The following is a 26,208-nucleotide window of genomic DNA, read 5'->3' as shown; positions in this document are numbered from 1 at the left end:
GAAGCAGAGGGGCAGCAGCAGCAGCGCCTCCACCAGTAACAAAGCGCTGCTGCGGCTCCCTCCTTCACCTCCCTCCTCCTCCTTCCCCCGTCCGTGCCGCTGCTTCTCTCCTCTGTGGGCGGCTGTGCGCTGCGGGCAGCGGTTGCCCGCAGCGCACAGCGGCATGTAATGAGTCAATTTGACTCATTACATGCTTCGGCCCCTGGACAGAGGCGGGCCCCAGTGCAACGCACTGCTTGCCCTGCCGGTAGTTCCGCCTCTGCCCACAGTGCCAGATATGTCCCCAGTGCAGATACACTTATACCCACAGTGCCAGATATGCCCCCAGTGCAGATACATATATTCCCACAGTGCCAGATATGCCCCCAGTGCAGATACACTTATACCCACAGTGCCAGATATGACGCCAGTGCAGATACACAAGCCTCCACAGTGCCAGATATGCCCACAGTGCAGATACACATATCCCCACAGTGCCAGATATGCCCCCAGTGCAGATACACATATCCACACAATGCCAGATATGCCCCCAGTGCAGATACACATGTCCCCACAGTTCCAGATATGCCCACAGTGCAGATACACATATCCCCACAGTGCCAGATATGCCACCAGTGCAGATACACATATCTCCACAGTGCCATATATGCCCCCAGTGCAGATACACATGCCCCCACAGTGCCAGATATGCCTCCAGTGCAGATACACATATCCCCACAATGCCAGATATGCCCCAAGTGAAGATACACGTGCCCCCACAGTGCTAGATATGCACCCAGTGCAGATACACATGCCCCACAGTGCCAGATATGCCCCCAGTACAGATACACATATCCCCACAGTGCCAGATATGCCCCCAGTGCAGATACACATTTCCCCACAGTGCCAGATATGCCCCCAGTGCAGATACACATATCCCCACAGTGCCAAATATGCCCCCAGTGCAGATACACATATCCCCACAGTGCCAGATATGCCCCCAGTGCAGATACACATATCTTCACAGTGCCATATATGCCCCCAGTGCAGATACACATGCCCCCACAGTGCCAGATATGCCCCCAGTGCAGATACACATGCCCTCACAGTGCCAGATATGCCCCCAGTGCAGATACACATGCCCCCACAGTGCCTCCCACAGTGCCAGATATGCCCCCAGTGCTGCTACACATGCCCCCACAGTGCCATATATGCCCCTAGTGCAGATGCACATGCCCACACAGTGCCAGATATGACCCCAGTGCTGCTGCACATGCCCCCACAGCGCCAGATATGCCCCTGGTGCTACTACACATGCCCCCACAGTGCCTCAATCACTGCCAGATATGCCCCCATTGCTACTACACATGCCCCCACAGTGCCTCCCACAGTGCCAGATATGCCCCCAGTGCTGCTACACATGCCCCCACAGTGCCCCCTACAGTGCCAGATATGCCCCCAGTGCAGATACACATGCCTCCCCAGTGCCAGATATGCCAACAGTGCAGATACACATCCCCCCACAGTGCCAGATATGCCGCCAGTGCAGATACATATATCCCCACACTGACAGATATGCCCCCAGTGCAGATACACATCCTTCCACAGTGCCAGATATGCCCCCAGTGCAGATACCCATATCCCCTTAGTGCCAGATATGCCCCCAGTGCAGATACACATGACCCACAGTGCCAGATATGCCCCCAGTGCAGATACACATGCCTCCACAGTGCAGATACACATGCCCCCAGTGCAGATACACATATCCCCACAGTGCCAGATATGCCCCCAGTGCAGATACACATGTCCCCACAGTGCCAGATATGCCCCCAGTGCAGATACACATGCCCCCACAGTGCCAGATATGCCACCAGTGCAGATACACATCCTCCCACAGTGCCAGATATGCCCCCAGTGCAGATATACACATCCCCACAGTGCCAGAAATGCCCCCAGTGCAGATACACATGCCCCCACAGTGACAGATATGCCCCCAGTGCAGATACACATGCATCAACAGTGGCAGGTTTGACGCCAGGTCAGATAACCATATTCCCACAGTGCCAGATATGCCACCAGTTAAGATACACATACCCCCACAGTGCCATATATGCCCACACAGTGTCAGATATGCACCCAGTGCAGATACACATGCCTCCACAGTGCCAGATATGCCCCCAGTGCAGATACACATGCCCCCACAGTGCCAGATATACACCCAGTGCAGATACATATGCCCCCACAGTGCCAGATATGCCCCCAGTGCAGATACACATATCCTTACAGTGCCAAATATGCCCCTAGTGCAGATAGACATATACCCACAGTGCCAGATATGCCCCCAGTGCAGATACACATGTCCCCACAGTGCCAGATATGCCCCCAGTGCAGATACACATGCCCCCACAGTGCCAGATATGCCACCAGTGCAGATACACATCCTCCCACAGTGCCAGATATGCCCCCAGTGCAGATATACACATCCCCACAGTGCCAGAAATGCCCCCAGTGCAGATACACATGCCCCCACAGTGACAGATATGCCCCCAGTGCAGATACACATGCATCAACAGTGGCAGGTTTGACGCCAGGTCAGATAACCATATCCCCACAGTGCCAGATATGCCACCAGTTAAGATACACATACCCCCACAGTGCCATATATGCCCACACAGTGTCAGATATGCACCCAGTGCAGATACACATGCCTCCACAGTGCCAGATATGCCCCCAGTGCAGATACACATGCCCCCACAGTGCCAGATATACACCCAGTGCAGATACATATGCCCCCACAGTGCCAGATATGCCCCCAGTGCAGATACACATATCCTTACAGTGCCAAATATGCCCCTAGTGCAGATAGACATATACCCACAGTGCCAGATATGCCGCCAGTGCAGATACACATATCCCCACAGTACGAAATATGCCCCCAGTGCAGATACACATATCCCCACAGTGCCATATATGCCCCCAGTGCTGATACATTTATCCCCACAGTGCCAGATATGCCCCCAGTGCAGATACACATGCCTCTACAGTGCCAGATATGCCCCCAGTGCAGATTCACATGCCTCTACAGTGCCAGATATGCCCCCAGTGCAGATACACATTTCCCCACAGTGCCAGATATGCCCCCAGTGCAGATACACATGTCCCCACAGTTCCAGATATGCCCACAGTGCAGATACACATATCCCCACAGTGCCAGATATGCCCCCAGTGCAGATACACATGCCTCCACAGTGCCAGATATGCCCCCAGTGCAGATACACATGTCCCCACAGTTCCAGATATGCCCACAGTGCAGATACACATATCCCCACAGTGCCAGATATGCCCCCAGTGCAGATACACATGCCCCAACAGTGCCAGATATGCCACCAGTGCAGATACACATCCTCCCACAGTGCCAGATATGCCCCCAGTGCAGATATACATATCCCCACAGTGCCAGAAATGCCCCCAGTGCAGATACACATATCCCCACAGTGCCAGATATGCCCCCAGTGCAGATACACATGCCCCCACAGTGACAGATATGCCCCCAGTGCAGATACACATGCCTCCACAGTGCCAGATATGCCCCCAGTGCAGATACACATGCCTCCACAGTGCCAGATATGCCCCCAGTGCAGATACACATGCCCCCACAGTGCCAGATATGCCCCAAATGAAGATACACGTGCCCCCACAGTGCTAGATATGCCCCCAGTGCAGATACATATGCCCCCACAGTGCCATATATGCCCACACAGTGCCAGATATGCACCCAGTGCAGATACACATGCCTCCACAGTGCCAGATATGCCCCCAGTGCAGATACACATGCCCCCACAGTGCCAGATATGCACCCAGTGCAGATACATATGCCCCCACAGTGCCAGATATGCCCCCAGTGCAGATACACATATCCTTACAGTGCCAAATATGCCCCTAGTGCAGATACACATATACCCACAGTGCCAGATATGCCCCCAGTGCAGATACACATATCCCCACAGTACGAAATATGCCCCCAGTGCAGATACACATATCCCCACAGTGCCAGATATGCCCCCAGTGCTGATACATTTATCCCCACAGTGCCAGATATGCCCCCAGTGCAGATAAACATGCCCACACAGTGCCAGATATGCCCCCAGTGCAGATACACATGCCTCCACAGTGCCAGATATGCCCCCAGTGCAGATACACATATCCCCACAGTGCCAGATATGGCCCCCGTGCAGATACACATATCCCCACAGTGTCAGATATTCCCCCCAGTGCAGATACATTTATCCCCACAGTGCCAGATATGCCCCCAGTGCAGATACACATATCCCCACAGTGCCAGATATGCCCCCAGTGCAGATACATTTATCCCCACATTGCCAGATATGCCCCCAGTGCAGATACACATGCCTCTACAGTGCCAGATATGCCCCCAGTGCAGATACACATGCCCACACAGTGCCAGATATGCCCCAGTGCAGATACACATATCCCCACAGTGCCAGATATGCCCCCAGTGCAGATACACATATCCCCACAGTGACAGATATGCCCCAGTGCAGATACACATATCCCCACAGTGCCAGATATGCCCCCAGTGCAGATACACATCCTCCCACAGTGCCAGATATGCCCCCAGTGCAGATACACATATCCCCACAGTGCCAGATATGCCTCAGTGCAGATACACATATCCCCACAGTGCCAGATATGCCCCCAGTGCAGATACACATCCTCCCACAGTGCCAGATATGCCCCCAGTGCAGATACACATATCCCCACAGTGCCAGATATGCCTCAGTGCAGATACACATATCCCCACAGTGCCAGATATGCCCTCAGTGCAGATACACATCCTCCCACAGTGCCAGATATGCCCCCAGTGCAGATACATATATCCACACAGTGCTAGATACGCCCCCAGTGCAGATACACATGCCCCCACAGTGCCAGATATGCCCCCAGTACTGCTACACATGCCCCCACAGTGCCAGATATGCCCCCAGTGCAGATACACATGCCCCCACAGTGCCAGATATGCCCCCAGTGCAGATACACATACCCCCACAGTGACTCCCAAAGTGCCAGATATACCCCCAGTGCTGCTACACATGCCCCCACAGTGCCAGATATGCCCCCAGTGCAGATACACATGCCCCCACAGTGCCAGATATGCCCCCTGTGCTGCTACACATGCCCCCAGTGCCAGATATGCCCCTGGTGCTACTACACATACCCCCACAGTGCCAGATATGCCCCCAGTGCTGCTAGACATGCCCCCACAGTGCCTCCCACAGTGCCAGATATGCCCCCAGTGCAGATACACATGCCCCCACAGTGCCTCCCAAAGTGCCAGATATACCCCCAGTGCTGCTACACATGCCCCCACAGTGCCAGATATGCCCCCAGTGCCGATACACATGCCCCCACAGTGCCAGATATGCCCCCTGTGCTGCTACACATGCCCCCAGTGCCAGATATGCCCCTGGTGCTACTACACATGCCCCCACAGTGCCAGATATGCCCCCAGTGCTGCTAGACATGCCCCCACAGTGCCTCCCACAGTGCCAGATATGCCCCCAGTGCTGCTATACATGCCCCCACAGTGCCTCCTACAATGCCAGATATGCCCCCAGTGCAGATACACATGCCTCCACATTGCCAGATATGCCTCCAGTGCAAATACACATGCCCCCACAGTGCCAGATATGCCGCCAGTGCAGATACATATATCCCCACAATGCCAGATATGCTGCCAGTGCAGATACCCATGCCCCCACAGTGCCAGATATGCCGCCAGTGCAGATACATATCCCCACAGTGCCAGATATGCAGCCAGTGCAGATACACATGCCTCCACATTGCCAGATATGCCCCCAGTACACATACAATCCTTCCACAGTGACAGATATGCCCCCAGTGCAGATACCCATATCTCCTTAGTGCCAGATATGTCCCCAGTGCAGATACACATGCCCCACAGTGCCAGATATGCCCCCAGTGCAGATACACATGCCTCCACAGTGCCAGATATGCCCCCAGTGCAGATACACATGCCTCCACAGTGCCAGATATGCCCCCAGTGCAGATACACATGCCCCCACAGTGCCAGATATGCCCCAAGTTAAGATACACATGCCCCCACAGTGCTAGATATGCACCCAGTGCAGATACACATGCCCCCACAGTGCCAGATATGCCCCCAGTGCAGATACACATATCCCCACAGTGCCAGATATGCCCCCAGTGCAGATACACATGCACTCACAGTGCCAGATATGCCCCCAGTGTAGATACACATGCCCCTACAGTGCTCCCACAGTGCCAGATATGACCCCAGTGCTGCTACACATGCCCCCACAGTGCCAGATATGCCCCCAGTGCAGATGCACATGCCCACACAGTGCCAGATATGCCCCCAGTGCTGCTGCACATACCCCACAGTGCCAGATATGCCCCTGGTGCTACTACACATGCCCCCACAGTGCCTCAATCACTGCCAGATATGCCCCTATTGCTGCTACACATGCCCCCACAGTGCCTCCCACAGTGCCAGATATGCCCCCAGTGCAGCTACACATGCCCCCACAGTGCCCCCTACAGTGCCAGATATGCCCCCAGTGCAGATACACATGCCTCCCCAGTGCCAGACATGCCACCAGTGCAGATACACATCCCCCCACAGTGCCAGATATGCCGCCAGTGCAGATACATATATCCCCACACTGATAGATATGCCCCCAGTGCAGATACACATCCTTCCACAGTGCCAGATATGCCCCCAGTGCAGATACCCATATCCCCTTAGTGCCAGATATGCCCCCAGTGCAGATACACATGCCCCACAGTGCCAGATATGCCCCCAGTGCAGATACACATGCCTCCACAGTGCAGATACACATGCCCCCAGTGCAGATACACATATCCCCACAGAGCCAGATATGCCCCCAGTGCAGATACACATGCCCCCACAGTGCCAGATATGCCCCCAGTGCAGATACACATGCCCCCTCAGTGCCAGATATGACCCCAGTGCAGATACACATATCCCCACAGTGCCAAATATGCCCCCAGTGCAGATACACATGCCCCCACAGTGCCAGATATGCCGCCAGTGCAGATACACATGCCTCCACATTGCCAGATATGCCACCAGTGCAGATACATATATCCCCACAGTGCGAGATATGCCCCCAGTGCAGATACACATGCCCCACAGTGCCAGATATGCCCCCAGTGCAGATACACATGCCTCCACAGTGCCAGATATGCCCCCAGTGCAGGTACACATGCCTCCACAGTGCAGATTCACATGCCCCCAGTGCAGATACACATATCCCCACAGTGCCAGATATGCCCCCAGTGCAGATACACATGCCCCCACAGTGCCAGATATGCCCCCAGTGCAGATACATATGCCCCCTCAGTGCCAGATATGACCCCAGTGCATATACACATATCCCCACAGTACCAAATATGCCCCCAGTGCAGATACACATGCCCCCACAGTGCCAGATATGCCGCCAGTGCAGATACACATGCCTCCACATTGCCAGATATGCCCCCAGTGCAGATACCCATATCCCCTTAGTGCCAGATATGCCCCCAGTGCAGATACACATGCCCCCACAGTGCCAGATATGCCCCCAGTGCAGATACACATGCCCCCACAGTGCCAGATATGCCCCCAGTGCATATACACATGCCTCCACAGTGCCAGATATGCACCCAGTGCAGATACACATGCCTCCACAGTGCCAGATATGCCCCTAGTGCTGCTACACATGCCCCCACAGTGCCAGATATGCCCCCAGTGCAGATACACATGCCCCCACAGTGCCTCCCACAGTGCCAGATATGCCCCCAGTGCAGATACACATACCCCCACAGTGCCAGATATGCCCCCAGTGCAGATGCACATGCTTCCACAGTGCCAGATATGCACCTGGTGCTACTACACATGCCCCCACAGTGCCTCCATCAGTGCCAGATATGCCCCCAGTGCTGCTATACATGCCCCCACAGTGCCAGGTATGCCCCCAGTGCAGATACACATGCCTCCACAGTGCCAGATATGCCCCCAGTGCAGATACACATATCCCCACAGTGCCAGATATGCCCCCAGTGCAGATACACATGCCTCCACAGTGCCAGATATGTCCCTAGTGCAGATAAACATATCCCCAGAGTGCCAGATATGTCCCCAGTGCAGATACACATATCCCCACAGTCACAGCCGTAACTAGGTGTGGGCGGATGGTGCGTTGCACACAGTGCATTTGCGCTGTGGGCACACCATCAGCATTCACCACCACTATAATACAGTATATCATAGCAGCGTTGCACCCAGCACCTTCTTTGCTGGACGCACAGCTGCTGATTTACTGTACGTTACAGGCGGCAGCAGCGCTCCCCATTTCCCCCTCCTGCCTCGACTCCAGAAGCGTGCTGCGCGCGGTACACTTTGTGTTTGGAGGACGCGCCTCCGGCTCCTCCTGGCGGGGATTTTTGCGGGAGCTGTGCGGTGGATCCTAGGGCTTTAACTAGCTGTCCGCAGCAGCTCCATACCTTGTTACATCCCCCGCCGCTGCCACGGCCGCCCGACCTCCCAAGAACAACAGCTTTGAGCCTCCGACACCGCCGATGGGTGAGTGCAGCTATGTGAACTCATCCTCTGCCAGCCCTGCACATTCACACTATGCAGCCATACACACTGACACTATGCAGCCATACACACTGACACTATGCTGCCATACACACTGACACTATGCAGCCATACACACTGACACTATGCTGCCATACAAACTGACACTATGCAGCCATACACACTGACACTATGATGCCATACACACTGACACTATGCAGCCATACACACTCACACTATACAGCCATACACACTGACACTATGCTGCCATACACACTGACACTATGCAGCCATACACACTCACACTATGCAGCCATACACACTGACACTATGCAGCCATACACACTCACACTATGCAGCCATACACACTGACACTGTGCTGCCATACACACTGACACTATGCAGCCATACACACTCACACTATGCAGCCATACACACTGACACCATGTAGCCATACACACTCACTATGCAGCCATATACACTCACACTATGCAGCCATACACACTCACACTATGCAGCCATGGGGGGACGCTGTCTGCCGTAATGTGTAAAAAGGGGGACGCTGTCTGCAGTAATGTGTAAAAAGGGGGACGCTGTCTGCCGTACAGTGTAAAAAGGGGACTCTGTCTGCCGTACAGTGTAAAAAGGGGATGCTGTCTGCCGTAATGTGTAAACAGGGGACGCTGTCTGCCGTAATGTGTAAAAAGGGGACGCTGTCTGCCGTAATGTGTAAAAAGGGGACGCTGTCTGCCGTAATGTGTAAAAAGGGGACTCTGTCTACCGTACAGTGTAAAAAGGGGGACGCTGTCTGCCATACTGTGTAAAAAGGGGACGCTGTCTGCCGCAATGTGTAAAAAGGGGACGCTGTCTGCTGTAATGTGTAAAAAGGGGGACGCTGTCTGCCGTAATGTATAAAAAGGGGGACGCTGCCTGCCGTAATGTGTAAAAAAAGGGGATGCTGTCTGCCGTAATGTGTAAAAAAGGGGGACGCTGTCTGCCGTAATGTGTAAAAAGGGGACGCTGTCTGCTGAAATGTGTAAAAAGGGGGACGCTGTCTGCCGCAATGTGTAAAAAGGGGACGCTGTCTGCAGCAATGTGTAAAAAGGGGACGCTGTCTGCTGTAATGTGTAAAAAGGGGGACGCTGCCTGCTGTAATGTGTAAAAAAAGGGGATGCTGTCTGCCGTAATGTGTAAAAAAGGGGGACGCTGACTGCCGTACTGTGTAAAAAGGGGACGCTGTCTGCCGCAATGTGTAAAAAGGGGACGCTGTCTGCTGTAATGTGTAAAAAGGGGGATGCTGTCTGCCGTAATGTGTAAAAAGGGGGACGCTGCCTGCCGTAATGTGTAAAAAAAGGGGATGCTGTCTGCCGTAATGTGTAAAAAAGGGGGACGCTGTCTGCCGTAATGTGTAAAAAAGGGGACGCTGTCTGCCGTAATGTGTAAAAAAAAGGGGACGCTGTCTGCCGTAATGTGAAAAAAAGGGGACGCTGTCTGCCGTAATGTGTAAAGAAGGGGACACTGTCTGCCGTAATGTGTAAAAAGGGGATGCTGTCTGCCGTAATGTGTAAAAAAGGGGACACTGTCTGCCGTAATGTTTAAAATGGGGACTCTGTCTGCCGTAATGTGAAAAAGGGGCACTACCTGGTGTGGCGCTACTGTGCGGCGTAATTTGAATAATGGAGACTACTGTGAACCATTGTGTGAATTAATATTATTTTGTGGCCACACCCGTTTCCTGTAAAGCCACGCCCCTATATTTTTTGTGCGCGCCTACGCGTGCACTGCCGCTGGTTTGCGTTAAGGGGGAGGGGGGCGCCGATGCCGTTACTTGCACACAGCGCTAAAATGTCTAGTTACGGCACTGCCCACAGTGCCAGATATGCCCCCAGTGCAGATACACATATCCACACAGTGCCAGATATGCCCCCAGTGCAGATAAATATATCTCCACAGTGCCAGATATGCCCCCAGTGCAGATACCCATATCCCCACAGTGCCAGATATGCCCCCAGTGCAGATACACATATCCCCACAGTGCCAGATATGCCCCCAGTGCAGATACACATGCCCCCACAGTGCCTCCCACAGTGCCCGATATACCCCCAGTGCTGCTACACATGCCTCCACAGTGCCAGATATGCCCCCAGTGCAGATACACATGCCCCCACAGTGCCAGATATGCCCCCAGTGCTGCTGCACATGACCCCACAATGCCAGATATGCCCCTGGTGCTACTACACATGCCCCCACAGTGCATCCCACATTGTCAGATATGCCCCCAGTGCTGCTACACATGCCCCCACAGTGCCTCCTACAGTGCCAGATATGCCCCCAGTGCTGCTATACATGCCCCCACAGTGCCTCCTACAGTGCCAGATATGCCCCCAGTGCTGATACATATGCCTCCACAGTGCCGCCCACCCTGAAAAAAAAATGTGCTGCTCACCGCTTCTGTGAGGGGAGGAGAACGTAGCGAGCGCCTCTCCTACCCCTCCGACTCCAACGGCGGTGTCTATCTTCAATTTGCCGCTGGCCCGTGAGCCAATCAGAGCTCGCGGTCCGACAGCCAATCAGGAGTCTCAGCTGCCGGTCCACGAGCTCTGTTTGGCTTGCCGGGCAGCGGTGGCCGGGAGCGGATCGAGCCGCTTGCTGGCCACCGCTGCTGTAGAGAGTGAGTCACTGTGACTCACTGTCTGCAGCAGCACCCTCTACTGCCTGGCGCTCAACGCGGCTGCATAGCCCGCGTATGCGTCGGGCCGGCCCTGTGCATCTGTCCAGTCACAGTGGTGGTGTCCTGTGCTGCCATAAGTCCAGTTCTTCTGTATAAGTCCAGTCCAGTGGTGCTGTCTTGTGCTGCATCAGTCCAATGGTGGTGTCCTGTGCTGCCATAAGTCCAGTGGTATTGTCCTGTGCTGCCATAAGTCCAGTGCTGCTATATAAGTCCAGTCCAGTGGTGCTGTCTTGTGCTGCATCAGTCCAGTGGGGGTATCCTGTGCTGCCATAAGTCCAGTGGTAGTGTCCTGTGCTGTCATAAGTCCAGTGCTGCTGTATAAGTCCAGTCCAGTGGTGCTGTTCTTGTGCTGCCATCAGTCCAGTGAAGGTGTCCTGTGCTGCCATAAGTCCCGTGGTGGTGTCCTGTCATAAGTCCATTGGTGCTGCTGTATAAGTCCAGTCCAGTGGTGCTGTCTTGTGCTGCATCAGTCCAGTCACTCCAGTGGGGGTGTCCTGTGCTGCCATAAGAAGTCCAGTGGTGCTGCCGTATAAGTCTAGTCCAGTGGTTCTGCTGTATAAGTCCAGTCCAGTGGTGCAGCCATATAAGTCCAGTGGTACTGCCGTATAAGTCCAGGGGTACTTCCGTATAACTCCAGGGGTACTGCCGTATAAGTCCAGCGGTACTGCCGTATAACTCCAGCGGTACTGCCGTATAACTCCAGCCCAGTGGTGCTGCCATACAAGTCCAGTCCAGTAGTGCTGCTATAAAAATGCAAAGGTACTGCCGTATAAGTCCAAGGCTATTGCCATATAAGTCCAGGAGTACTGCCGTATAAATCCAGCGGTACGACCATATAAGTCATGGGGTACTGCCGTATAAGTCCAGGGGTACTGCTGCATAAGTCCAGCGGTACTGCCATATAACTTCAGCGGTACTGTCATATAAGTCCAGTCCAGTGGTGCTGCCGTATAAGTCCAGTCCAGTGGTGCTGCCATATAAGGCCAGCGGTACTGCCGTAAAAGTCATGGGGTACTGCCATATAAGTCATGGGGTACTGCCGTATTAGTCCAGAGGTTTTAAAGGCTTTGCCCTGTGCGTGGTTTAGGGGTACGCTCTCCTGTGCTGCATATTATTATAATAACTCCAAATAAAAGGGTTATTATCCAAATAATTGTTACAGGCTTCGCTGTGTGTGTGTGTGGTTTAGGGGTACACTCTCCTGTGCTGCATATTATTATAATAACTCCAAATAAAAGAGTTGTTATCCAAATATTTTTTACAGGGTTTGCCCTGTGTGGTGTAGAGGTACGCTCTCCTGTGCCGCATATTGTTATATAACTCCAGAAAAATAATGGAGAACAAACATTTGGAGGATAAAATAGGTAAAGATCAAGAACCACTTCCTCCTAGTGCTGAAGCTACTGCCACTAGACATGACAGATGATGAAATGCCATCAACGTCGTCTGCTAAGGCCGATGCCCAATGTCATAGTAGAGGGCAAGTAAAATCCAAAAAGCCAAAGTTCAGTAAAAAGACCCAAAAAAGAAATTTAAATGGTCTGAGGAGAACGTAAACTTGCCAATGTGCCATTTACGACACGGAGTGGCAAGGAACGGCTAAGGCCTGGCCTATGTTCATGACTAGTGGTTCAGCTTCACATGACGATGGAAGCCCTCATCCTCCCTCTAGAAAAATGAAAAGAGTTAAGCTGGCAAAAGCACAGCAAAGAACTGTGCATTCTAAGATTGTATCATAAATCCCCAAGGAGAGTCCAAGTGTGTCGGTGGTTGCGATGCCTGACCTTCCCAACACTGGACGGTAAGAGGTTGCTCCTTCCACCATTTGCAAACCTTCTACAAGTGCTGGAAGGAGCACAGTCCAGTTTCTGATATTCAAATTGAAGATGTCACTGTTGAAGTACACCAATATGAGGATATGGGTGTTGCTGGCGCTGAGGAGGAAGTTGATTAGGAGGATTCTGATGGCGATGTAGTTTGTTAAAATCAGGCACCGGGGGAGACAGTTGTTGTCCGTGGGATGAATAAGCCCATTGCCATGCCTGGGCAAAATACCAAAAAAGCCACCTCTTCGGTGTGGAATTATTTCTCCACAAATGTGGAGGTGTCAAGCCATCTGTTGCCTTTGTCAATCCATAATAAGTAGAGGTAAGGACGTTAAGCACCTAGGAACATCCTCCCTTATACGTCACCTGCAGTGCATTCATCATAAGTCATTGTCAAGTTCAGAAACTTTGGGAAGAAGCGGCAGTCCACTGACACCTAAATGATGTGGTTTTGTTTGTTTGAATATTATTTCTCTGTGAGGATGAGGATGTAAACACTGAATGGGGGGGGGGGGGGGAATCTGAGGATGAGGATGACATCTTGCCACTGCAGAGCCAGTTTGTGCAAGGAGAGATTAATTGCTTCTTTTTTGGTGGGGGCCCAAGCAAAGCAATCATTTCAGCCAGTTTTGTCGCTGAAATGATTGGTTTGTTAAAGTGTGCATATTCTGTTTATACAACGAAAGGGTGGGTGGGAGAGTCCAAGAACAATTCCATCTTGCACCTCTTTTTCTTCTTTGCATTATGTGCTCTTTGGGGCTTAGTTTTTAAAAGTGCCATCCTGTCTGCCACTGCAGTGCCACTCCTAGATGGGCCAGGTGTTTGTGCCGCCCACTTGGGTCGCTTAGCTTAGCCATCCACCTACCTCATTGCACCCTTTTTTCTTCTTTGCATTATGTGCTCTTTGGGGCCTAGTTTTTAAAACTGCCATCCTGTCAGACACTGCAGTGCCACTCCTAGATGGGCCAGGTGTTTGTGCCGCCCACTTGGGCCACTTAGCTTAGTCATCCAGCAACCTCATTGAACCTCTTTTTTTCTTTATAATATGTGCTCTTTGGGGCCTAGATTTAAAAGTGCCATCCTGTCTGACACTGCAGTGCCACTCCTAGATGTGCCTGGTGTTTGTGCCGCTCACTTGGGTCGCTTAGCTTAGTTATCCAGCTACCTCATTGCACCTCTTTTTCTTCTTTGCATTATGTGCTGTTTGGGGCCTAGTTTTTAAAACTGCCATCCTGTCTGACACTGCAGTGCCACTCCTAGATGGGCCAGGTGTTTGTGCCGCCCACTTGTGTCACTTAGCAAAGTCATTCAGCTATCTCGGTGCAAGCTTTTGGCCTAAAAACAATATTGTGAGGTGTGAGGTGTTCAGAATAGACTGGAAATGAGTGGAAATGATTGTTATTGAGGTTAATCGTACCGCAGGATCGAAATTACCCCCAAGTTCTGTGATTTTAGCTGTTTTTATGTTTTTTTCAAAAATCATCCAGATCCAAAACCAAAACACGAAAGGGTGGTTTTGGTGTAACCAATCCAGATCCAAAACATGAGCATGGAACCAGAACCAAAACCAAAACACAAAACACGAAAAGTGTCCGCTGCACATCTCTAGTTACATCGTGCTGGAGATTACTACTGTACATGCTTATTGTCTGACTGTTTAGCATCTGTAGATTCTGCAATGGAATTCAGCATATCCACCCTCTAGTATTGATCAGCGACCACATGCCGACAGGGCAACTGCTGTAGAAAAATAATAATAATATTAAACTGGTTTTGTTATTCTTTAGTTTTGTAAAACGTACAAGTTCTGTGGCTGCAGCGTTGCTGTTGTTTGCGTGCATATAGATAAACCTAGAGACATGCCATTCTGCCTGGGAGAATTCCCTGTGCTTCCGCCTTCGTTATATTTAGAATATTTCCCCAATTAATTTGTACAATAGATCCTGAGAGACGGAGCTGAGCACTCTCTCTCTCTCTCTCTCTCTCTCTCTCTCTCTCTCTCTCTCTCAACGCATTTAACAAACAAGTCTCTAAGGATGAGACTGATATACTCGGCCTCCTGCTCTGGAACTCATATCTCCATAGTTCTATTACATTGCCCTACACATAGCAACACATAGCTGTTGTTCTTTCATTGGAAGTGATCATGTAAAATGTGAACAAGTGCCTATGGGGGTCATTCCGACCCGATCGCACGCTGCACTTCTTCGCAGCCGTGCGATCGGGACGGAACTGTGCATGTGCGGTGGCCGCATTGCGCAGACATGACGTTGCCGGGCGCCGGGTAGCGACGACGCATACGAAGAAACCGGTCGCAGTGGCGACTGCAAGAAGATTGACAGGAGGAAGGCGTTCCGGGGCATCAACTGACCATTTTCCAGGAGTGGTTCAACGAACGCAGTCGTGTCCAGGCGTTTGGAGGGAGGATGTCTGACATCAATTCCGGGACCTGCGTCGCTGAACTCATCGCACCAGGTAAGTATGTCTAGGGCTAGTCTTGTTTTACACAAAACTTTTTTAGCATAGCAGGGCAGCACAAGCGATCGCAGCACTGCTATGCTAAAATACACTCCCCCATAGGCGGCGTCTAGTTGATCGCACGAGCAGCAAAAAGTTGCTACGTGTGATCAACTCGGAATGACCCCCTATATACAGTGATGTACAATTGCTATCTACTGTATACCTCCCAACTGTCCCGATTTTCGTGGGACAGTCCTGTTTTTTTGGGACTGTCCCGCTGTCCCACCGGCAGACCTCTGTGTCCCGCTGTAGTGATGGTGAAGGAGGGACTGTTGGGAGGCTCCTGTCACTCACTGTTTGTAGACGCAGACGGACTGGGGGCATGCCAGCAGCTCACAGAGTGCTAGCCATGACCCCAGAGTGACAGAAAACGGGGCGTGTCTCACGATTGTGACACTCCCACTAAACCACACCCCTTTTCTATAGACAATGCCCCCTTTCCAACCAGGCGCCAGGGAGTCCCTCTTTCCCATCTCCCGGTGTTACGAGGTATGCCACTTTACCTTAGGATCTGATTAAGGATCTGATTGATGTTTGCAATGCCAATATTTCCACATTTGACCGACTGTCAGCAGATTGTGCAAGCGCCACAGTCACACTGCGCGCATGCCAAAGTACCTTCACGATACCGCTCGCAGTGAGGAATAACTTTGCAAACTGATTGGCAGTCATGGACCTTTTGCAGGAGGTAACAGGGAGTGGCGGTACACACGCAGACGTGCCACAAGCATTTTCTGGTTAAGGCCTCAGCCTACATCTGCAACAATCCCATAATGCATAAAACACAGCGCCAGCATCTCAGATCCCGCAGGAATTCTGCATGAGTGTAGGATTACAGTGAGTCTGTTATCGAAGGATCTGCGACCACCGTTGTGTGTTTGTACGCAGGTGCTTGGATCTGCAAAGCTGCCGGTGGGCATCTCAATATGTTTCCAGGTGGCTACAGCAAAAACATTTTTCTATATATAGAAACCCATCACCCCATCAGCCAGAACAATGAAACCAGTCTAGAGATGAGCGCCGGAAATTTTTCGGGTTTTGTGTTTTGGTTTTGGGTTCGGTTCCGCGGCCGTGTTTTGGGTTCGACCGCGTTTTGGCAAAACCTCACCGAATTTTTTTTGTCGGATTCGGGTGTGTTTTGGATTCGGGTGTTTTTTTCAAAAAACCCTAAAAAACAGCTTAAATCATAGAATTTGGGGGTAATTTTGATCCCAAAGTATTATTAACCTCAAAAAACATAATTTACACTCATTTTCAGCCTATTCTGAACACATCACACCTCACAATATTATTTTTAGTCCTAAAATTTGCACCGAGGTCGCTGTGTGAGTAAGATAAGCGACCCTAGTGGCCGACACAAACACCGGGCCCATCTAGGAGTGGCACTGCAGTGTCACGCAGGATGGCCCTTCCAAAAAACCCTCCCCAAACAGCACATGACGCAAAGAAAAAAAGAGGCGCAATGAGGTAGCTGACTGTGTGAGTAAGATTAGCGACCCTAGTGGCCGACACAAACACCGGGCACATCTAGGAGTGGCACTGCAGTGTCACGCAGGATGTCCCTTCCAAAAAACCCTCCCCAAACAGCACATGACGCAAAGAAAAAAAGAGGCGCAATGAGGTAGCTGTGTGAGTAAGATTAGCGACCCTAGTGGCCGACACAAACACCGGGCCCATCTAGGAGTGGCACTGCAGTGTCACGCAGGATGTCCCTTCCAAAAAACCCTCCCCAATCAGCACATGATGCAAAGAAAAAGAAAAGAAAAAAGAGGTGCAAGATGGAATTATCCTTGGGCCCTCCCACCCACCCTTATGTTGTATAAACAAAACAGGACATGCACACTTTAACCAACCCATCATTTCAGTGACAGGGTCTGCCACACGACTGTGACTGATATGACGGGTTGGTTTGGACCCCCCCCAAAAAAGAAGCAATTAATCTCTCCTTGCACAAACTGGCTCTACAGAGGCAAGATGTCCACCTCATCTTCACCCTCCGATATATCACCGTGTACATCCCCCTCCTCACAGATTATCAATTCGTCCCCACTGGAATCCACCATCTCAGCTCCCTGTGTACTTTGTGGAGGCAATTGCTGCTGGTCAATGTCTCCGCGGAGGAATTGATTATAATTCATTTTAATGAACATCATCTTCTCCACATTTTCTGGATGTAACCTCGTACGCCGATTGCTGACAAGGTGAGCGGCGGCACTAAACACTCTTTCGGAGTACACACTTGTGGGAGGGCAACTTAGGTAGAATAAAGCCAGTTTGTGCAAGGGCCTCCAAATTGCCTCTTTTTCCTGCCAGTATAAGTACGGACTGTGTGACGTGCCTACTTGGATGCGGTCACTCATATAATCCTCCACCATTCTATCAATGTTGAGAGAATCATATGCAGTGACAGTAGACGACATGTCCGTAATCGTTGTCAGGTCCTTCAGTCCGGACCAGATGTCAGCATCAGCAGTCGCTCCAGACTGCCCTGCATCACCGCCAGCGGGTGGGCTCGGAATTCTGAGCCTTTTCCTCGCACCCCCAGTTGCGGGAGAATGTGAAGGAGGAGATGTTGACAGGTCGCGTTCCGCTTGACTTGACAATTTTGTCACCAGCAGGTCTTTCAACCCCAGCAGACCTGTGTCTGCCGGAAAGAGAGATCCAAGGTAGGCTTTAAATCTAGGATCGAGCACGGTGGCCAAAATGTAGTGCTCTGATTTCAACAGATTGACCACCCGTGAATCCTTGTTAAGCGAATTAAGGGCTGCATCCACAAGTCCCACATGCCTAGCGGAATCGCTCCGTGTTAGCTCCTTCTTCAATGCCTCCAGCTTCTTCTGCAAAAGCCTGATGAGGGGAATGACCTGACTCAGGCTGGCAGTGTCTGAACTGACTTCACGTGTGGCAAGTTCAAAGGGCATCAGAACCTTGCACAACGTTGAAATCATTCTCCACTGCACTTGAGACAGGTGCATTCCATCTCCTATATCGTGCTCAATTGTATAGGCTTGAATGGCCTTTTGCTGCTCCTCCAACCTCTGAAGCATATAGAGGGTTGAATTCCACCTCGTTACCACTTCTTGCTTCAGATGATGGCAGGGCAGGTTCAGTAGTTTTTGGTGGTGCTCCAGTCTTCTGTACGTGGTGCCTGTACGCCGAAAGTGTCCCGCAATTTTTCTGGCCACCGACAGCATCTCTTGCACGCCCCTGTCGTTTTTTAAAAAATTCTGCACCACCAAATTCAAGGTATGTGCAAAACATGGGACGTGCTGGAATTTGCCCATATTTAATGCACACACAATATTGCTGGCGTTGTCCGATGCCACAAATCCACAGGAGAGTCCAATTGGGGTAAGCCATTCCGCGATGATCTTCCTCAGTTGCCGTAAGAGGTTTTCAGCTGTGTGCGTATTCTGGAAAGCGGTGATACAAAGCGTAGCCTGCCTAGGAAAGAGTTGGCGTTTGCGAGATGCTGCTACTGGTGCCGCCGCTGCTGTTCTTGCGGCGGGAGTCCATACATCTACCCAGTGGGCTGTCACAGTCATATAGTCCTGACCCTGCCCTGCTCCACTTGTCCACATGTCCGTGGTTAAGTGGACATTGGGTACAACTGCATTTTTTAGGAGACTGGTGAGTCTTTTTCTGACGTCCGTGTACATTCTCGGTATCGCCTGCCTAGAGAAGTGGAACCTAGATGGTATTTGGTAACGGGGGCACACTGCCTCAATAAATTGTCTAGTTCCCTGTGAACTAACGGCGGATACCGGACGCACGTCTAACACCAACATAGTTGTCAAGGACTCAGTTATCCGCTTTGCAGTAGGATGACTGCTGTGATATTTCATCTTCCTCGCAAAGGACTGTTGAACAGTCAATTGCTTACTGGAAGTAGTACAAGTGGGCTTACGACTTCCCCTCTGGGATGACCATCGACTCCCAGCGGCAACAACAGCAGCGCCAGCAGCAGTAGGCGTTACACGCAAGGATGCATCGGAGGAATCCCAGGCAGGAGAGGACTCGTCAGACTTGCCAGTGACATGGCCTGCAGGACTATTGGCATTCCTGGGGAAGGAGGAAATTGACACTGAGGGAGTTGGTGGGGTGGTTTGCGTGAGCTTGGTTACAAGAGGAAGGAATTTACTGGTCAGTGGACTGCTTCCGCTGTCACCCAAAGTTTTTGAACTTGTCACTGACTTATTATGAATGCGCTGCAGGTGACGTATAAGGGAGGATGTTCCGAGGTGGTTAACGTCCTTACCCCTACTTATTACAGCTTGACAAAGGGAACACACGGCTTGACACCTGTTGTCCGCATTTCTGGTGAAATACCTCCACACCGAAGAGCTGATTTTTTTGGTATTTTCACCTGGCATGTCAACGGCCATATTCCTCCCACGGACAACAGGTGTCTCCCCGGGTGCCTGACTTAAACAAACCACCTCACCATCAGAATCCTCCTGGTCAATTTCCTCCCCAGCGCCAGCAACACCCATATCCTCCTCATCCTGGTGTACTTCAACACTGACATCTTCAATCTGACTATCAGGAACTGGACTGCGGGTGCTCCTTCCAGCACTTGCAGGGGGCATGCAAATAGTGGAAGGCGCATGCTCTTCACGTCCAGTGTTGGGAAGGTCAGGCATCGCAAACGACACAATTGGACTCTCCTTGTGGATTTGGGATTTCAAAGAACGCACAGTTCTTTGCGGTGCTTTTGCCAGCTTGAGTCTTTTCAGTTTTCTAGCGAGAGGCTGAGTGCTTCCATCCTCATGTGAAGCTGAACCACTAGCCATGAACATAGGCCAGGGCCTCAGCCGTTCCTTGCCACTCCGTGTGGTAAATGGCATATTGGCAAGTTTACGCTTCTCCTCCGACAATTTTATTTTAGGTTTTAGAGTCCTTTTTTTTCTGATATTTGGTGTTTTGGATTTGACATGCTCTGTACTATGACATTGGGCATCGGCCTTGGCAGACGACGTTGCTGGCATTTCATCGTCTCGGCCATGACTAGTGGCAGCAGCTTCAGCACGAGGTGGAAGTGGATCTTGATCTTTCCCTAATTTTGGAACCTCAACTTTTTTGTTCTCCATATTTTATAGGCAGAACTAAAAGGCACCTCAGGTAAACAATGGAGATGGATGGATTGGATACTAGTATACAATTATGGACGGACTGCCACGGTTAGGTGGTATAAAAAAACCACGGTTAGGTGGTATATATTATAATAATAATACAATTATGGATGGACGGACTGCCTGCCGACTGCCGACACAGAGGTAGCCACAGCCGTGAACTACCGCACTGTACACTGGTTGATAAAGAGATAGTAGTATACTCGTAACAACTAGTATGACACTATGACGACGGTATAAAGAATGAAAAAAAAACCACGGTTAGGTGGTATATATTATAATAATAATACAATTATGGATGGACGGACTGCCTGCCGACTGCCGACACAGAGGTAGCCACAGCCGTGAACTACCGCACTGTACACTGGTTGATAAAGAGATAGTAGTATACTCGTAACAACTAGTATGACACTATGACGACGGTATAAAGAATGAAAAAAAAACCACGGTTAGGTGGTATATATTATAATAATAATACAATTATGGATGGACGGACTGCCTGCCGACTGCCGACACAGAGGTAGCCACAGCCGTGAACTACCGCACTGTACACTGGTTGATAAAGAGATAGTAGTATACTCGTAACAACTAGTATGACACTATGACGACGGTATAAAGAATGAAAAAAAAACCACGGTTAGGTGGTATATATTATAATAATAATACAATTATGGATGGACGGACTGCCTGCCGACTGCCGACACAGAGGTAGCCACAGCCGTGAACTACCGCACTGTACACTGGTTGATAAAGAGATAGTAGTATACTCGTAACAACTAGTATGACACTATGACGACGGTATAAAGAATGCAAAAAAAACCACAGTTAGGTGGTATATATTATAATAATAATACAATTATGGATGGACGGACTGCCTGCCGACTGCCGACACAGAGGTAGCCACAGCCGTGAACTACCGCACTGTACACTGGTTGATAAAGAGATAGTAGTATACTCGTAACAACTAGTATGACACTATGACGGTATAAAGAATGAAAAAAAAAACACGGTTAGGTGGTATATATTATAATAATAATACAATTATGGATGGACGGACTGCCTGCCGACTGCCGACACAGAGGTAGCCACAGCCGTGAACTACCGCACTGTACACTGGTTGATAAAGAGATAGTAGTATACTCGTAACAACTAGTATGACACTATGACGACGGTATAAAGAATGAAAAAAAAAACACGGTTAGGTGGTATATATTATAATAATAATACAATTATGGATGGACGGACTGCCTGCCGACTGCCGACACAGAGGTAGCCACAGCCGTGAACTACCGCACTGTACACTGGTTGATAAAGAGATAGTAGTATACTCGTAACAACTAGTATGACACTATGACGACGGTATAAAGAATGCAAAAAAAACCACAGTTAGGTGGTATATATTATAATAATAATACAATTATGGATGGACGGACTGCCTGCCGACTGCCGACACAGAGGTAGCCACAGCCGTGAACTACCGCACTGTACACTGGTTGATAAAGAGATAGTAGTATACTCGTAACAATTAGGATGACACTATGACGGTATAAAGAATGAAAAAAAAACCACGGTTAGGTGGTATATATTATAATAATAATACAATTATGGATGGACGGACTGCCTGCCGACTGCCGACACAGAGGTAGCCACAGCCGTGAACTACCGCACTGTACACTGGTTGATAAAGAGATAGTAGTATACTCGTAACAATTAGGATGACACTATGACGGTATAAAGAATGAAAAAAAAACCACGGTTAGGTGGTAGGTATATAATAATAAATAATACAATTCTGGTCGGACGGACTGCCTGCCGTGTGCCGACACAGAGGTAGCCACAGCCGTGAACTACCGCACTGTACACTGGTTGATAAAGAGATAGTAGTATACTCGTAACAATTAGGATGACACTATGACGGTATAAAGAATGAAAAAAAAAACCACGGTTAGGTGGTAGGTATATAATAATAAATAATACAATTCTGGTCGGACGGACTGCCTGCCGTGTGCCGACACAGAGGTAGCCACAGCCGTGAACTACCGCACTGTACACTGGTTGATAAAGAGATAGTAGTATACTCGTAACAATTAGGATGACACTATGACGGTATAAAGAATGAAAAAAAAACCACGGTTAGGTGGTAGGTATATAATAATAAATAATACAATTCTGGTCGGACGGACTGCCTGCCGTGTGCCGACACAGAGGTAGCCACAGCCGTGAACTACCGCACTGTACACTGGTTGATAAAGAGATAGTAGTATACTCGTAACAATTAGGATGACACTATGACGGTATAAAGAATGAAAAAAAAACCACGGTTAGGTGGTAGGTATATAATAATAAATAATACAATTCTGGTCGGACGGACTGCCTGCCGTGTGCCGACACAGAGGTAGCCACAGCCGTGAACTACCGCACTGTACACTGGTTGATAAAGAGATAGTAGTATACTCGTAACAATTAGGATGACACTATGACGGTATAAAGAATGAAAAAAAAACCACGGTTAGGTGGTAGGTATATAATAATAAATAATACAATTCTGGTCGGACGGACTGCCTGCCGTGTGCCGACACAGAGGTAGCCACAGCCGTGAACTACCGCACTGTACACTGGTTGATAAAGAGATAGTAGTATACTCGTAACAATTAGGATGACACTATGACGGTATAAAGAATGAAAAAAAAACCACGGTTAGGTGGTAGGTATATAATAATAAATAATACAATTCTGGTCGGACGGACTGCCTGCCGTGTGCCGACACAGAGGTAGCCACAGCCGTGAACTACCGCACTGTACTGTGTCTGCTGCTAATATAGACTGGTTGATATTTAAAGAGATATTAGTAGTATACAACAATACTATACTGGTGGTCAGGCACTGGTCACCACTCCTGCAGCAAAAGTGTGCACTGTTAATTAATATAATTGTACTCCTGGCTCCTGCTAACAACCTGCAGTGCTCCCCAGTCTCCCCCACAATTAATTATAAGCTTTTAATTTATACATTGATGACTGTGCAGCACACTGGGCTGAGCTGAGTGCACACAGACTGAGTCACACTGTGTGACTGACTGTGCTGTGTATCGTTTTTTTTTTCAGGCAGAGAACGGATATAGCAGAGAGAAGTGAACGGATATATTATATTAAATAAAAGTTAACTAGCAACTGCACTGGTCACTGACTGTGGTAAACTAACTCTGTCTGCGACTCTGCACAATCTCTCTCTATCTAATCTATCTATCTCTATTCTAATGGAGAGGACGCCAGACACGTCCTCTCCCTATCAATCTCAATGCACGAGTGAAAATGGCGGCGACGCGCGGCTCCTTATATAGAATCCGAGTCTCGCGATAGAATCCGAGCCTCGCGAGAATCCGACAGCGTCATGATGACGTTCGGGCGCGCTCGGGTTAACCGAGCAAGGCGGGAAGATCCGAGTCGCTCGGACCCGTGGAAAAAAAAGTGAAGTTCGTGCGGGTTCGGATTCAAAGAAACCGAACCCGCTCATCTCTAGAAACCACCTGCCTCATATTGCATAGTTCCCCCTCGTTCCGCCAAAACAGCTCTGACCCATCGAGGCATGGACTCTACAAGTCCTCTGAAGGTGTTCTGTGGTTTATGGCACCAAGATGTTAGCAGCAGATCCTGTAAGTCCTATAAATTGCGAGGTGTGGCCTCCATGGCTTAGACTTGTTTCACCAGCACATCCTGCAGATGCTCCATCAGATTGAGATCTGGGGAATTTGGAGACCAAGTCATCACCTTCAACTCTTTGTGATGTTCCTCAAACCAATCCTGAAAACTTTTTGAAGGGTTGCAGTGTGCATTATCCTGCCGAGAGAGACCACTGCCATCAGGGAATACCGTTGCCATGAAGGGGTGTACTTGGTTTGCAACAATGTTTAGGTAGATATTATGTCTCAAAGTAACCTCCACATAAATGGCAGGACCAAGGTTTCCATTAGCCATAGCATCACACTGCTTCCATCGGCTTACCTTCTTCCCATAATGCATCCTGATAAAATCTGTTTCCTGGGTAAATGATGCACATGCATGTGGCCATACACATGATGTAAAAGAAAACATGGTTAATGAGACAAGGCCACCGTATTCCATTGCTCCAGGATCCAGATCTAACAATCACACGCCCATTGTAGGCACATTTGTCAGTGGACAGTTCAGCATGGACACTGACTGTTCTGCGGCTACGCAGCCTAATACAATGGGAGACCATGACCTGGTCCTCGACTCACTGTTTGTCCTTCCTTGGACCACTTTTCGTAGGTACTAACCAAAGCATACCAGGAACACCCCACAGGTCTACCGGACCCCCTCAGGGCATAATTGTTTTGCCAAAATATTATTAAATAAGCATATACATAGATTTAATTTACCTAATGTATATAATTACTGTTTAAGGTTTGTCCTTTCTCCAACATGCGGTCGCAATTGGGGCTGGGGTACACGTTCCAATGGCCCCCATTGCAAAGTATACTGGATAGACCTATGAAGTTGGAACCAGGGTAGGTAAGGGACCAAGGGAGGGGGGATTAAAATGAGAAAGGGGGACATGGGTCCAAGAACATGTGGAAGCGGCTGAGAGGGGTTGGTAAGACAGAGCAGCAGATAGTGGGGAGGAGCAGTGGACAGAGGAAGGTTGAGAGGCCGGACAGAGAAGGGGTGTGGCGGAGCAGGGGGCAGAATGAGGTGACCCCGAGTCCCTCTTCTAGCTAATTCATTTTAAAAAGTTAACAATACATGAAACATTTTTGTAAAGAATATTAATCCGTTAAGTAGTAAATTGAAGCCTGTTATACTGTTTATACATTATTGTTGGAAATTAGTCATTATAATTATTATAACTGTACAGTGAAAATACAAAAACAGAGGAACTGACATAACAATGGTACAACGACTATAGGTGGTCATTCCGAGTTGATCGCTAGCTGAATTTGTTCGCAGCGCAGCAATCAGGCTAAAAATTGGCAGTTCTGTGCATGCGTATGCGGCGCAATGCGCACACGCGATGTACGGGCACAACGAACGATGTAGTTTCACACAGGGTCTAGCGATGCATTTCAGTCGCACTGGTGGCCGCAGAGTGATTGACATGAAGTGGGCATTTCTGGGTGGCAACTGACCGTTTTCAGGGAGTGTTCGGAAAAACGCAGGCGTGCCAGGGAAAACGCAGGCGTGGCTGGGTGAACGCTGGGCGGGTGTGTGACGTCAAATCCGGAACTGAATAGTCTGAAGTGATCGCAAGCACTGAGTAGGTTTAAGCTACTCTGAAACTATACAAACATTTTTTGCAGGCGCTCTGCTATAAAAACGTTTGCACTTCTGCTAAGCTAAAATACACTCCCAGTGGGAG

This window comes from Pseudophryne corroboree, chromosome 1 (assembly GCF_028390025.1).
Source record: "Pseudophryne corroboree isolate aPseCor3 chromosome 1, aPseCor3.hap2, whole genome shotgun sequence".
In the NCBI taxonomy this organism is placed as follows: Eukaryota; Metazoa; Chordata; class Amphibia; order Anura; family Myobatrachidae; genus Pseudophryne; species Pseudophryne corroboree.
This window is presented reverse-complemented; position numbering follows the sequence as displayed.